The sequence below is a fragment of the Vicugna pacos genome, chromosome X, assembly GCF_048564905.1.
Source record: "Vicugna pacos chromosome X, VicPac4, whole genome shotgun sequence".
In the NCBI taxonomy this organism is placed as follows: Eukaryota; Metazoa; Chordata; class Mammalia; order Artiodactyla; family Camelidae; genus Vicugna; species Vicugna pacos.
Window position 1 is genome coordinate 100,330,515 of NC_133023.1, and position 13,815 is coordinate 100,344,329.

A 13,815-nucleotide genomic window follows, 5' to 3' on the forward strand; every position below is an offset into this window, starting at 1 on the left:
GTGATCTTCTAAGCCATGTTTTGCATTTGGTACTTGATCCTGAGGTCAATGGGAAATCATTGAAAAGTTTTGAATAAGGAGCTAATGTGAGTTAATTTATTTTCTTAAGAGAAGTACAGTTACAGCAGGGCAGAGAATGGGCTCTACAGGGCTCCAGTCACTGTGGGGTTAAAAACAGGAAGAGATGTTTGATGGTTGACATCAGATCAAAGAGGGACTTGCAAGCCATCTAGGTAAGCATGGACTTTATTCTGTGGTCAGTGGGGAAACACTGACTACATGAATTTGATTCATTGTACTAACATGTTCTCCCCAAAGCTAAGCTTTCATCCCCCATTTTCTTTTTATAAACCCCAGAAAATTAAGTTTAGATTAGAACCGCTGGCAGAGCCTTGATCCAATGGGCACTAGCAAACATTACACTGGTGACATTTCACATGCTATGGAGAACCAGTCAGAATTGTTCCCCGTCCTAACTTTGTAAGGCAGAAGGTAGGCTGAAAGCAAGGCAGCAATTCACTTATAGGCAGCAGATCAAGAAAAATGGCTGGCTGCTGGCAGATATTAAATGGCAAATCAGCTTAATTCACAACTAAGAAAGCAGAAGGCTATAAAGGAAAGAGTATCAGATAGTTGGCTATATTTCTGCATCCTGCAAAATGAAAGAGGTGACAGCGCTTAGACATCAGAGGCCCTGATTAATATCAGGAGTTCTTGTAATTTTACAAGATGAATAACATGGGATTCTATCATTACTGCCTCCATACCTACTGTTATGTAATTTTTGATTTTGAAATATCCAGCCACTGGCCCAGAGAGGACGTCACCATGAAACTAACACCTTAGCTGCTACTTTCTTACTTAGAATCTGTATATACATAATATTAGGTTCTAGGGACTTTGTTTCATATGTGGTGGGATGAATCCTCTCTCCCCTCTTGTTCACAACCACCCCTGAACAAGACGCACGGTAAAAGCATATGGAAAGGAGTTATCTGAAGTCCCAGCTTCGGGGCCCAGTATTTGGCCCTGCTTTGGAATGCTTACCTGACTGCTCAGTAAATAAACTGCTTAGACATTCCTCTGAGCTAGCATCTCAGAGTCTGCGAAGGCGCCATGTGCCAATGCAGAGGAAGGGGTCAGAACTGATGTGCAGTCACCTAGTGGGGCTGCAGGAATAGATGGGGTTTGTGGGCAAGAAAGTGGAGTAGTCTTCATAAGAACAGATGACCCCCAAGGTCATAAGAGATCATAAGGGTGATTTCCCCCCATGCCCAACAGAAAGGAGCTTTCGATTTGATCATTCAGTGGTGTAAACCAAATACCGTAAAGAGAGGTTTCATAGAATCAGCCTTGGATTTTTGTCTCTGACAACTCAAAATTGTCCAAGTTGACATCAATAAACCATACAATTTCAGAGGCGTAATAAGAATAAAGCAATTCAAAGAGCAAATTCGCCACAAGCCAGAAAAGCTGGGCTAAGGTCCGAGCACTAACGCCTGCCCTTCCATCGGACAGCTCCTCCCAGGAATTAGGGTCTCTCCTAGTCATGCAAGCACCCGGGCCTTCCTTTACGGGTGTGTCTTGCATTACACACAGCTTAAGCGAACGTTAGGGGCAACTTCTCCTTAACCTCCCACATGTGTCTGAGTGTGTCTGTTGTGTGCCGGGAGTGTATGTGTAGGGGGGACGGAAGGTGTCATAGGGAGAAATGGAACCTGCTTTGATTTTTTTTTTTTAATGGATGATTGCATTTTCTTTTTCTCTTCTACCACTGCAGAGTTATGCTGATACAGGCTGAGTTCATTACTATATGATGGATTTTTTACCAAACGGAAAATAAAGGAACAGACAAATGTTATTTTAGGCTGATAGTTAAATTGATCACATAGAAAACAGTACTTTGGGGTTAGAGACATCAGAGCGTTATTAATATTCACCATTTTATTGCTTTCTACTTAAGCCTTAATGTGAGACCCTCATAACCAAATATACTGGGTTTTGGTATTGTACAAGATTCAAGCTTTTTTATGTGGTGGTTTTTTTTTAAATTCCTTAATGAATTATTTCAGCTGCCTTACTGAATAGCTTCTGCTAACTAAACATGCTATCTATTTGTTCCTTTTGATTTTTGAGAAAATTGCCCAGATTTGGTTTCCTAGGAAATAGTTCTCTGCCATGGAGGAATGAATTTGGAATGATTAGCTGCTTTATTTATTTGTCCTGTCACTTTGTCACAGGATTGAAAGGTCTGCTGTGAAAAGAGAAGTGGTCGTGTGGAGGAACTGGATTCACTTATTTGATAAACATCAGTATGACATGGCAGCCAAAAGGCTGAAATGGAACCAGACAGAAATGGGTTCTAGAACCAACTTGGTCACTTAAGGGTTGTGTAAACTTAAGCAAGTCAGGTAAGCAACCTTGACCATCAGTTTCCTGTCTGTAAAACAGAAGGGGGAGAATCCCCGCCCCACCCACCCGCCCCAGTAAGTTGTTGAGATAAAGGGTGTGACAGTGTTCGAGGCACAGGAAAATTATTCATTAGTATTAAGTCGTCTAGGCTACGCTGGACCCTGAGCATGCAAAAATGCGTATTCCCTTTCTGTTACTATTTTAAAGTGTAGTCAATTTACGATGTTGTGTTTCTGGCGTACAGTAGAGATTCAGTTATACATATATATATATATATATTCTTTCCCATACAGGTTATGACAAGATATTGAATATGGTTACCTGTGCTATTCAAAAAGACTCACAGATACAGAAAATAAACTTATGGTTACCAAAGGGGAAAGGGGAGGGACAAATTAGAACTATGGGATTAATAGTTGTAAACTACTGTACTTAACATGGATGAACAAGGATTTACTATATAGCACAGAGGATTATACCCACTATCTTGTAATGACTATAATGGGATAGAATGTACGAAAATAAAAAAAAAAAAGAACCCGAATCACTATGCTGTACGTCTGAAACTAACACAATACTGCAAATGAACTAGACTTCAATAAAAAAGTTTTAAAAAATGAATACAGCTCATTTCTAATCTCATGCAACTAGCAGTGTAGTGAGGAAGTCAGTCACATACATACAGGCATTAAGAGCGCTGTGGGCCCTATCATAGACCGAGTAGACGACTCAACGAGGGGGCACAAAGCAGTATGGGGGTGAGCAAGGTCAGGAAGGCACGATGGTGGCAGTAACCCTTGAGCCAAGCCTTGATACTTAATGTAGGTATTTACCAGGCAGACAGAAGGGGGTAGTATAGCCTAAGTAGATAGGATAAAATGAGAAGAAACAGGAAATAGCAAGTTATGGGAGGGACGATAACAAGCCAACCATGTGATGTCGCTGGAGCAGGACATATGAGATGATGGGGCTCCAGAGGTAGAAAGGGGCAGGACCATGACAGCTGTTCAAGCCACAGTAGGGAACTTGGACTTCATTCTACATGAGATGGGGAGCTTGGATTTAGGAGCCCCTTCCAAGTGTTCACAAAGGACCCTTTGAGCCTCACTTAGAATAGTAGTTTAGTAGAGCATTTATTTAGTGTACATTGCCATCAACTGTTTACTCCTTTTGTTTCCCTGAGTAGACTATGAGCTCCTCTATCTCCAGCACCTTAAAGTGTCTAGCATGTAGGAGGAGCATAGCAAATGCCGATTAATAGATGAGTTAAGTAAAGATGTTAACTAGGGGGGAGTGGCATGGCATAGATTTTCGTGTTATATTAATCACCCTGGCAGTACTGGGAAAGAGTAGCACATGAAAAAGGAGTAACAGTGTTTCCATGATTTTATAACTTCTTCGTAAAATCTGGCTGCTGAGAGACAAGTTTTATTGCATTACCTCTAGCGTGAAAGTTACAAACCATAAAGAAAATTCCAGTGTGTTCACCGAGTATGCAAATAGAGTAATCAATATCATGGAGAAAGGAAGTAATAGGAAATTAAGAAAAGTAATAGCATGCCTATTTAGTAAAGACCTATTTGTTTGATCTAACACCCCTGAAGTTCTTATTAAAGAGCTTAGCCTTCATGGAGCTTGTGTTACAAATTAATGTTATAGCAGAGAATATGTATTTCTTAGATGTGCTTGTTACAGCTGTGGAAATATGGTTGCTTAGAGGTGTTACAGAACTTCATTTAGCTTCTTATTTCAAAATTGGGTCTCCTCATAACACTGAATGTAATATCACATTTTTTTCATTCATGACTATTTTAATGATAGATTTTCACACAGCAATATTCACTAGCTATTCAAAAACATCCAGTGAACAAAGCTTCTCATCTATAACTTTCCTAGAGTGAGGAGTATGCTAAATGGATATAATTTCTAAGATTAGGAAACCATCAGTTTCATGGGAACCAGGCCAATTTCTTTTTTCATTAGCACTGTCTCAAGAATAAAGCTGCCTTAATTACAAAAACCTTTATATACCCATTATAAATACCACAATATTATAATTTTTAAAATTTTAGGAACAGGAAAAATGAGTATTTTATTTTCACTTTATAGTCTTCCACGCTTTTTCTCTGGAAAATAATTATTTCCTTGAGATTATGAGATTATAAATTCTATTCTCAGAAAAAGATCTGAAAAGGAGAGTAGAGTTTAATACTTGGGCACTGAGTACTGGGTGATTACACTTGAGGAGGAAAGAGAAACATTTTGACATGAATTTTATTAAATCTTCTGTCTTTTAAGTGGAGGCAGTTTGTAAGTCCTATCAGTTTCCAAAGTCTGTCTTTGTCCCCAGTTTATAACTGGTTTAATCTGAGGAAATCTAAATGCAGTCCAGAGGCCAAGAGAGAGGGAGAACCGTGCTGTTCATACAATGACCTGATCAACACTCTGACAATTCAGTGTAGGAGTGTGGCCAAAGGAAGCTGCTGAAAAGTAAAAAGCACACACAGTCTTAATTATGTCACAATCACTGGCATGTGTATTATGGGATGGCCCACACTCCTTTGTCCCCTACGTCACTGAAACTCAGTGTCACTGTCCTGCTGACAACCTAAAAGGCACCATGTATGTGCAACTTTGTGTCTCTAGTCTCGTCCAAGTTTTTGAAGGTGAAGACAGCTGACAAATCTTTAGCTTGGGGCTAGCCAAATCTGACACCACGATGTAGCACCTTGGCAACACGGGCTCTGGTTTATGCCACACCTATGACACATTCTCCTGCTACTATTAAAAGTGAGGACCATCTGAGAGACACATTATTTACTGTAAACTTCTCATATTCAAGTCCCCCAAATGCATCCCAATACTATTCTTAAATGGAAACATCTCATTTTCTCATTCTTTCACAAATCTAGGTATCTGTCTTGACATACCTTTGTGATTTGTTTGCTTTCTTCTTCCTAAAAGATGGAGGAATATGAATGATTACTCCAAATTCTTTAAGTACTCTTGGCGAAACTGTCTAATCAAAACATGCTCTGGAAGTTTATGCTGAGATACCAGTATAACATGGTAGTCCCCTTCATTCAGAGAAAAGACTGGCTTCACTGCAGGTGCGTTGCTGCATGTGAACACGGTTGTAGTGGAACAGCAAGCTTTAAATGGTAGCAGCAGCAAGGGATAAGGATACAGAGTACGGTTTTGGGGGTCAGACTGAGGATGTTTAAATAGCAGATATACCAACAATTTTCTCTGTGAATGTTGGCCAGAAAATTGACCTCTCTGAACCTTAGTGTACTTATCTGTGGGTAGGGAAAATCATTATCGCCCACTCAGGGGCTGTAAGGATGATAGTCTATATAATGGACCTGAGACCTTATGCAATAGCTATTATTGATAATATGTTTCCACACCCACAGTACATGTACTTATAAATATTATAAATTTATAAAAATATTAACATTCAATGTAAATATTAAAAGTTATAAAATAAATTATAAATTTATTGACAACCATAATTCATCTCCCATTTCTAAGAAGAAAAGAATGATATTTTTCTTCTACTACATATAATATGCCTTTTAGTAAGCTGCTGTTACTGACAGTGATTCATGTAATACATTCTGGCAATATTTACTCAATGTTATTATACAGGTTATTTACTATCCATAATTGGCTTGGGAAGGCAGAAGGGGAGAATTTAGAGTTCATCATTACAAGATTTTCTAAATAGTAGAAATCAACATTCAGAAAGCAATGTGATGTTGACTTTGCTAATAATTTAAATTCATTACCATGTATTTTTCTGTTTCACTCTTTTCAGAGGCTGAATTAACCCAAGATGCTTCTACTTGAAACTAATTCAATTTTGTCTTTTTCTGTAAGAATATCTAAAAGTCCTTGCTGACTCTGATATTTCAGGGCTAGATATTAAGAGATTAGACAGCCCAGACACCTTTCCCCATTATAATTTCAGATTTGATGCCATTACACTTACATGCTTACCAGTGCCCTATGACACTTTAATTAGCCAGGAGACTGTTAGTGCTGATAATCAAGCAGCCTACCAAGAAGTAAATTATGCGGCCAACTCAAGCAACTGTCACGGTTGAGATCATCAAATAATTTAATTGCCATATAATACTTCACATATTTCATTCCTGCAATTTTATATATATATATATATATATATATATATACACACACACATATATATACACATACACATATATATATAAATATATAAAATATATTAAAATAGATGAAATTATTTAAATAAATAAAATTAGAACTGAATATTTCGATGATGGGTCAGTTGGTTTCTCTAGGACAAAAATTCCTGAAAAGTTTGTTATTAGTAATAGATGACAGAATATACAAATAGCTCATACAACTTAAAAACAAAAAAACAAACAATTCAATCCAAAAATGGGCAGAAGACCTAAACAAGCAATTCTCCAACGAAGACACGAATGGCCAATAGGCACATGAAACAATGTTCACAATCACTAATTATCAGAGAAATGCAAAGCAAAAATACAATGAGGTATCACCTTAGATTGGTCAGAATGGCCATCATTAAAAAGTCCACAAATGATAAATGCTGGAGAGGGTGTGGAGAAAAGGGAACCTTCCTAAACTGTAGGTGGGAATGTAGTTTGGTGCAGCCACTATGGAAAACAGTATGGAGATTCCTTTAAAATCTAAAAATAGACTTATCATATGATTCAGCAATCCCACTCCTGGGCATATATCCAGAGAAAAGTAATTTGAAAAGATACATGCACCCCAATGTTCATAGCACTATTTACAATAGTCAACACATGGAGACAACCTAAATGTCCATCAACTAAAGACTAGATAAAGATGTTGTGATATGTGATACACACACACACACACACACACACACACACACACACACGATGGAATACTACTCAGCCATAAAAAAGAATAAAATAATGCCATTTGCAGCAACATAGATGGACCTGGAGATCATCATTCTAAGTGAAGAAAGCTAGAAAGAGAAAGAAAAATACCATATATCATTAATACATGGAATCTAAAACAAAACAAAACAAAAAGAAAGATAAATAAACTTATTTACAGAACAGAAACAGACTTAGAGACATAAAAAACAAACTTATGGTTACCAGACAGGAAAGAGGGTGGGAAGGGATAAATTGGGAGTTCGAGATTTGCAGATACATGCTACTATATATAAAATAGATTAAATAGCAAGGTCCTACTGTATACCACAGGGAACTATATTCAATCTTGTAGTAACTTATAGTTGAAAAGAATATAAAAGTAAATATATGTATGTTCATGTATGACTGAATCACTATGCTGTTCACCAGAAATTGATACAATGTTGTAAACCGACTATACCTCAATAAAAATATATATATATATATATATATACACAAAAGGTAGAAATCTGTTTTCATAAATGAGTTTTTATTGAAACAATATAATGGCTTATACAGAAAACCCAAGATAAACTAAACGTGTAAGAATAGAGGTTAAAAAACTGAATTACTTATAATAGAAAGAAATTTAGAAACAACTGATAGCATAATCAAAGGTAATTAATAGCTACCATCCTGATAAACTCACTCATTGGACTATTATTACACATTAGGGAAAATTAAATAGGGATGCTTTTCTTCAGCTTGAGCAAAAAATAAATAAGCAAGTTGTAGAATGAACCGGATAGTATTCTCCCATTTATATAAAATGTAAAAATATAAAAAGTGATGCTATATATTTTTGTTGATATTTACATGTGTAATAAACTTATGAAGACACAAATAGGAAAAAAAACAGCGCAGTAGTTAAATCTGTGAGGGCAGTATAGAGTAGGATGATGGGATTGTGGAAGCTTACCTCAGGGACCTTAAATAGTACTGGTTATGTTTTATTTCATAACCTGGATAGCGAGTACACAGGTTTTTATTATACTTTTATGGACACCTTTTTATGTTTGAAATAGTTCATAACAGAGCTTTCCCTACAATGCAGCCCTTTTCAGTGAGATTCACAGGGGCCACAAATATTCTCACAATCCGGACATCTTCTGAGTTGCTCTTATCCACATCTCGTCCCCAAATATCTTTTGACAAGTGTCCTCAAGTCTTGTTCATCGCGAGTCTCTAATCATTTGACCAGAGGAGACATTAGCCACAGTCTGTGATTTGGTGTCAATTAATACAATGGACTATGCCTCCTTTCCTTCTCCCTCCACCCCATGATTCCGGGACTGCTGTATTCTGGTAAAGGAGAAACAAAATATAAATCTGTTTTGGATTCAGAGCTCACACAATACTCTAAAGGACAGCACTCCAAACTATAAAGTCATCTCCCTGCCATTTCCTTAATTGTGTTTTCAATTGTCCAGTTTATCATTCATTTTATAAGAGCAGCTGCTTCTATGTTGTAGGCCAGTGAATTCCATAGGCAATAGTCCATGTTTCAATTTTTAGGAAGAGATTCAGCCATTGTTTTGGAGCGCATCATTGGACATTAAAGTAGTTTGTGAATTTGCAGCCCAGCAGGGCTACCATCTGCAAATCCAGAATAAAGTCCATCCCAGTGCAGGTATCACAGCCCCACAATGCTGGAAGGAATCCACAAATGGTCGTCTTTCTCCATGGAGCCGGCTGGTTGGCCAGGCCGGGACAGATACAGACTATTGGGCTGTGCTGTTGGTAGTTTGGACCCTTAGGAGTTGTCTTAACCAGATCACATTGCTTGGAGGACATCCATGTCATACAGCCTATGAATTACTTTCATCTTAGGCGTTACATTCTCTTTGTTCTTGAACCCTCTGCACAAGCAGGAGATGGTTAGGGATGCTCTTAACATCTGTAGGATGGGCTGTTTTGTCCACCTGATTATTGAGATTCCTCTGCACTGAATAACCTTTGGCGAGACTCTGCATGGGATAGAGGTTTCTTCTTCAACCCCTGAGCCCGTTCTGAGACGTCTCTTCACATCGCTCCTCTGCGGACATCCTTGTCATCAATTGTCTAATTGTACGCTTCTCAAATTCCTGAGCATCAAGCAGTGCCCATGAATTTATATTTTCAGCTTTCTCTCATTCTAGGGAAACTGGACAGTATTGCTTGAGGTTATGCCCACTGGGAGGATTTCCTTTATCTCTGTCTCAGGGCCACTGCTGAGCGGGGGTATAATGCTACCATAGTCTACTTTTTCCTAGTGCCAACATACAGTGTGGTTCCAGCCATCGATATTCCCTCCATAGCAACTGGCCGTCAGAAACCACCTAGGAGGCTGTAGATACGGATGGAGGGAGTAGTCACACTGGGAATATGTTATCTGCTCCTACAATGTATTTTTGCCTCCTGGATCTGTTCAAGACTGGTACTATACAGCACACTTCCACCTGATGGCGTGTTGTTTATTGCTGGGTCTGATACGGAGTTTGGAGAGTACATAGCTTGCCGAGGGAAGTTTGGATTACACAGTCACATAATGTCCCTAAACCCCCTGTAACATTCCAGGACCTTTTGATGAAAGAAGAGTTACTTGACGAAGGCATTACGACCCTGCTGAAAACCCAAGTCTCATTCTCTTGGGACTCCCTGTCCATTCGGCATCCACATCTGCCCACAGATTCCTATGGAACCTTTGCATCTGAGGGGTCAGCACTTGATTATTTTCTCCAGTGAGTGGCATATTCTCAAAGTGGTTAATTGAGAAAAAACACTTTAAAATCTTTTTGGTATTTTGGACACAGAGCCCAAGCTGTTACTGGAAACGTATGTGAGTGTGTCCGTGCCGCAGCAGGGAAGACGGGGCAGAATCACGCGGGAGATGTGCTTTGGCAACACTGAATGATGCCACAACACTGTTTGCTAAAGCGACTGCAGTGCAAAGGCAAGTTAAACATAGCCTCCTTGTGGAGAACATGCGAATAGCTGATCCAGGCCTTTACTGAAGCCCAGGCAGGGACAGAGCTGGGGTGAAAGAGCAGGTAAAGAAAGGAAACTTTTGTATTGTATTTACACATTTCTCCCAGCATCTGCTCTTGTCTTACTTGTTTTTACTGACTGTAAGAGAGAAAGCTGAGTTACCTTCTCCGTGTCAGACGTCTAATGGAGAACATACACGCTCAGCCCTTCATTAAGAAAGAAAATAAAGAGACGGTAAGTCGCTTCATGAACTGAAGCAGAGAAAAGTGAAATTACAACAGCAATGAAGCCAGGTGATTAACGGAAATTAACACATTTCTGTGACGAACAAACAAAATTGAGAAGTGGAAAACTGGTCGCGATGTGCTCCTACTGTGCTCTCTTTAATTGATGCCAGGCTGTTCCTGACTGTGGAGGCAGCATTTTCAGTACGTGAGTTTATAAATGAATTTCCCCAGTACCAAGCTGAACAACTCATTAAGTTTTATTCCGTTTTTTTTTTTTTACTTGAATGTAAGACCTCATGTCATATTTCCGTGAAAGGATACAGCAAAACAATGCCAGCTGCTAAAGAGCAACTGTCAGCAGGGGTAGCAGTGGGAGCGTATGTCACACTGGCTCCATTTCTCAGCCATCAAATATATAGGTGTGTGAAAAAGCAGCCATCTACCACCCCAAAACGGACTCACCCCCCAAATATATGGTCACCAGCTTGCTTGCTTTTTCCTCTATGGGAAAAATGATGGTGTGCATTTTGGTTTGGCTTTGTATTATTTGGCTATTTACATGACAGAAGGTAGAAAAGAAGAGAAGGAAAGGCCCAGTGTTACTAAGGATCCTGTTCCATTAATACTCAGGGGGAACATCTGCCTTTCAAGGTCATCAATGCAGTGATTCTTCAATGAAAGACATGTGTCTCAGTGAACAAGTCACAGGAAAATTACTATGGAGTCCTTGGCACATATAACAGAGAAAAGTGTGGAAAAAAGAATTATTCATGAAAAGGTCAGTGCTTCCAGCGGATCTGCATGAATGGGAACACAAGCTTTGTAACAACTGGGGTAAAGTGTGCTACCAAAGAGACAGGGCAAGGTAGAGAGTTCTGCGTCTGGACACACGGACGCCTTCACCACAGCTTTCAAGAAGTTTTAATAATGACTCACACTGTAATTCTGACTCTCCCTGCCTCTCCTTCTCCCTTTACCTTCTGTCACTTGCACTTTCTCTTTTGTTTTTTTCTTTCATTATATTTTCTTTAACTGTCTGATGTCTTTCTTCTTGGCATTTAAAGTCAATTTAATTCCACCCCTTCGAGTGCTTCAGCTCCCAGTTACCAGGATTTAATGTTAAGTTCTGGTGAAGAAGCAACTTAAGGCGATGGGGAGAACATGGAGCTTGCAGACACAGCAGCCAGGTTGTGCTCCTGGCTCATCACTTACTAGTGGGGAGGTTAGAAGGCATTCTTGAAATTCACTGAGACCCCGTTTGCTCACCTGTGAATGGGAGCCAGGAACGCCTGTGCTAGCTCTCATCACCACACCTCCACCCACAGCCCAGGCGGAGCTCTCTTCCCGGAATGCTTTCCTATGATTCTGCGCTTCACTAGTCACTACTCACCCACCCTCCAAGTCTGCCTGGAGAAGCCTTCCCAGAGCTCACACGTGGAATGTGTGCTGCTTCTGCACTCTCTCAACATCATGGGCCATATTTCTATTTCAGCACTTAACACAGCCTATCAGAAGTGTATTTATGTGACTAACTCTCACTGAACCAGAGGATCTGTGAAGGTAAAAGTCATGCCTTCTTACTCTTGATCTTCCAGCATCCAGGACAATGCCTGGTCCAGGGGAGCTGCTAAATAACTAAATGTTTGTAGAACTGAATTATTTTCTAAACTCTGACTTGTCTTCAGGATGAAATCATACATGATACTTAAAGCACCCAGTGTGCCCGACCCGTAGTTAGTTTTTGTGTCTGCCTAATTTAATTTGAAAAACCATGACAACTCAATGAGAAGAGATTATTTCATAGACTGCTTTTGTTTCTCAGATTGACGTTAGTCACAGACTAGATGGCCTTGAGGCATCAGTCAAGCTCTGTTCTCCCAGGGTAAATAGAGCATGTCATCACTGAGCCTTTCTTCCTGGTGCTTAATGGGCACAAAGTAGTTATTTGCTGAAGGAACGACATGATGAAACATCATCACCGCGTGAAGCCCTTTTATGCTCTTCTTGACATATGTAGACACCTCCTTCTCTGAAATCCCACGTCATTTTGTTATATTTTTATTACAGTGCTTTACAGATTGTACATGTCTGCTTACCCCACCAAACTATGACATAGTCCTAAGCATGCACTAGTCCACATCGCATTCAGTCTCAGCACCTAGGACAGTGCCTGATAGAGTCAATGATTAATAAACATTTAGAAAACTGAGCTTTATCAAATGTTAACCAGACTAACATTCTAATTTTCCCTCTGGATCTTCCTTTCATCCAGTGTGCTAAAATTCTACCAAATCTAACTTTCTTAGGAAGTTTAAAAAGACACCCACTGCAGTGGCACCACCTAATTTATTCCATGAATTAGAAATTCCAAATGAATTGCTCATTAGATCCTGAAAATGGAATACTTAGTGCAGATGAGTTAAAATAATAAAAAATTCAAACCAGTGAATTGACAATAAAATTTCCCATAGGCATGTAAGTCAACTATTGCATATTTCCATCTGATAATGCTGGACTCAAGCTAATATTTACATAAAATGCTCCCAGGCTAATCATGCTTGGTAGGAGTTATGGTAACCCACTGCCATTTAGGCATGTGCTCTTCAGCAGAAGAGACTTAATCTGCTAGGTGACCTTCTTCTGATGTTTCATCATGCAGGTAACATATCCTGAATTAAAAGTTGTAAATTTGACAAGAAAGGGAAGAAGCAATTGATGATTTTTAGTTTCCAATGCCCTTTCTATTCCGTAAGAGGTTCCTTGGTCAGAGACATCCAGGCAATTTTGGAGAGCTACTCTGTATTCACAATTCATTCTGTGTGCGCCAAACATCTGTGTCTATTATTAGTAGAAATGAAGATAAATGAGACCTCCTGGAGGTCTTCTAGGGTCTCTTGAGTAAGAGTGCCTGAGTACAGCCAACTGGGGAAGAGATTCACTTAAAGCCAACAGGAAGGCAGGAAATGTGTAATCATTCTCTGGCTTTTGAGCCAGAGCACTGGCCTTACTAGCATAGTGGGAGCCATTTGCATGCCTTCTGTTCAATGTGACAACACGGGAAATTACAAAAATCTTCACTGTGATGAGACACAGCTCGAGGACGTACGATGTTTGATGTGGTAAGAAGTGAATCATACAACAGTCAATCATACAAATTAAGTTGAAATACACATGAGGACAAGAAGTTAAGTTGACAGAGCAGTGAAAGAGTTGGTACTATTGCTGTGGAGAATAAAGTGATAAAA